Raw genomic sequence first — 2,731 nt, 5'->3', positions numbered from 1 at the left:
GTTCTTTATAGATCTTGGATACTAGCCCCTTATCTGATACATCATTTGCAAATATCTTCTCCCACTCTGTAGGTTGTCTTTCAGTTTTGTGGACTGTTTCTTTTTTTTTTTTTTTTTTAAAAAGGCTTAAAACGTATTTTAATAAGTTGATGCTGCATTACTGCTCCATTTCTCAGAAAAACTCCAAAGGTTATCAGGGACAAATCAAACATGGTACACCAATAAAAAAAATGCACAGCGTAACTACATAAGATAGGCAAGGCTAAGAGCTACTGTCTGACCTTCAGCATACAGCAACCCTGTTCCCAAGATTGTACTAAGCCTATCAAAAGCTGTGAACAGCATCATAGACATAAAAGGGCCATTCCTGGGTTGTTCTTACCCAGAAAAAAGATGGAGGCAACTTAACACAAGATTTTTTAAAGATACACTAAAATGAAAATCTCTAAGAGAAAGGTCTTCCTTAGGACATGAAGGGGTAATATACTGGATATAACAGAATCATATGTATGTTGTCTGTGACCTCTGTGGACATTTGCCTGAATTCCCACCTGTGAGTGAATGGAATGGGGCTAAGGTCATGGGGGATGTTTGTTTTCGTGGTGTATGTGGCAGTGTCTATGGGGTTGGAGGATATAAGAATGAGAAAGCAAAAAGAACAGGATGGACAAGAATGGAATGATCAAGATTAATGGGGGCTCTAACTGGATCCATTTTGCCATGGTTCCACCCCCCCAAAGACCCTCAACAATCACATGAGACTTCAGGAATGCACCACACAGAATCAATTAAACGATATACCACACAGAACTGATTTGTTAAATATCGCCCCTCCCTTGCCTTCAGCCTCCAGTAAACTCCCTCAAAGTAGTACAGGCAAGGAAGACCTAACTATTGGGAGGAATCCCTAACACTTTTCCAGGGCAGAATTCTGGCTAGTCCAAAAAGGGTCCTGCTTTTAAGGGTTTTTGGGAAACTAGACATTGAAATTTTTATTAGTATCGGCGACGTTTGTTTGGAGCAAATTCAGCTCCAGGAGCTGCACGGTTGAATGCAGGAGGGGTTCCACCAATTGCCCCAATTCCTTCCATTGTAGCAGCCTGGCCAAAGCGTTCAGTTGTTGGTGGGGTCAATCCCAAGGTTCCATCTGGCATCATAGTGGCAGGTCCTGGAGGAGCTGGGGTACCAGCTAGCACTGGAGCAGGGGGCATGGCACCTCTATTGTTTATGCCCATAGCACCTCCCATAGCCATCTGCCCCATCCGTATCTCCTGTTCTCTCGCATCAGGGAATGTTCCCTTGAATCCTTCCTGCTGTCGCCGCATCATTTCTTCCTGTTGCCGCCGCATCTCTTCCTCTCGGCGCCTGCGCTCCTCCTCTTGCCTGAGCTCCAGTTGCTTTCGTTTTTGCACTTCTTGGTTATGCAGCTCTTCCATCCTCCTAAGTTCTTCTTGACGCCTCATCAAATCCTGTCTCATTAGCATGACCTGGTGCTCATGGCGAGCAGCCTCCATCTCCATCTCCAGCTTCTCACGAGCTTCCTTGATGTTGCGGTCCACTTGGTCCTGCTGCTGCTTCTCCATCTCAATCAGTGCCTTCCAGCGCATGGCATACTCATACTCAAAGGAGCCAGGCTGTGCAAATCTGGGTGGCTGCTCTCGCTCCTTGTGAAATTGCTGATTCTTTATAACCAGTTTCTCTGGAAGTCCCTCTTCATCATCCAACTGGTCCATGGGCTCCACAGTCACAGGCCTAGGAAATGTGGTTAGCAGGAAAGAGCCTTCACTGCACCTGTCCAGAGCTTTCCGAGCAGCTGGCTTCCCTGAGAATTCAACAATGCCTTTTCCTGAGGGCCTTCCTCGATCATCCACGATGACTACAGCCCTCTCCACCTGGCCAAACACGGAAAAGGCTTCCTCCAGCAGTTCATTGGAAACATACTGAGGAAGGTTTCGGACTGTAAGGGATGCACTATGGCAGGCAAAACGCACACGCAGCTGCTTTCCACGAAGTGGCATGTTGTCCAATTCTACTTTGGCAATCTCCGCTAAGGTTCGTGTTTCCAAGCGGATAAAGCCAAAGCCCTTATCCTTATGAATGAAGACTTCGCCTGCTTTCCCGTATTTCTCAAATAGTTTCCTCATCTCCTCTTCAGTGATATCAGGAGGAAGATTGCCCACAAAGAGCCGGCTACGTTGGGTGAAGGTCTTCTCTCCTGGTTTCCTAAAATTCTTCAGGTCAATAGTCAAGCCTTCATTTTGGCTGCTGGCTTGTTGCCCATTTGCAGGTATTGGTGGCGGTGGTGGTTGCTGCTGTTGCTGCTGGTGGTGCTGCTGGTGGTGATGCTGATGATGCTTCCTTGGAGTATGGTTTTGCTTCTCCAAGTTAAAGGTTTTATTGCTCTGCATTTTTGCACCCCGCTACCGACTGTTCTCTCCTCAGAGTAACGGCGACGCTACACGGCCTCTACCGTCCCGAGAAAAAAGTTGTGGACTGTTTCTTTTGTTGTGCAGAAGCTTTTTATCTGGATTAAGTTCCAATAGTTCATTTTTGCTTTTCTTTCCCTTGCCTTCCTAGATGTATGTTTCAAGAACTTACTGTGGCCAAGTTCAAAAAGGGTGTTGCCTGTGTTCTACCCTAGGATTTGATGGAATCTTGTTTCACATTTAGATCTTTCAGACTTTTTGAGTTTATCTCTGTGGATGGTGTAAGAGAATGGTCTAGTTTCATT

General features: G+C 46.0%; 1 pseudogene; it reads right to left on the bottom strand.

The window, feature by feature from the left end:
• Positions 1–965: 965 nt before the first annotated feature.
• On the bottom strand, positions 966–2,481 carry LOC144308666 (non-POU domain-containing octamer-binding protein pseudogene; annotated as a pseudogene).
• Between the last annotated feature and the right edge of the window lie 250 nt (positions 2,482–2,731).

This window comes from Canis aureus, chromosome X (assembly GCF_053574225.1).
Source record: "Canis aureus isolate CA01 chromosome X, VMU_Caureus_v.1.0, whole genome shotgun sequence".
Taxonomy (NCBI): domain Eukaryota; kingdom Metazoa; phylum Chordata; class Mammalia; order Carnivora; family Canidae; genus Canis; species Canis aureus.
Note: the sequence above shows the minus strand (reverse complement) of the source record. Positions and strands in the feature narration are given on the sequence as shown.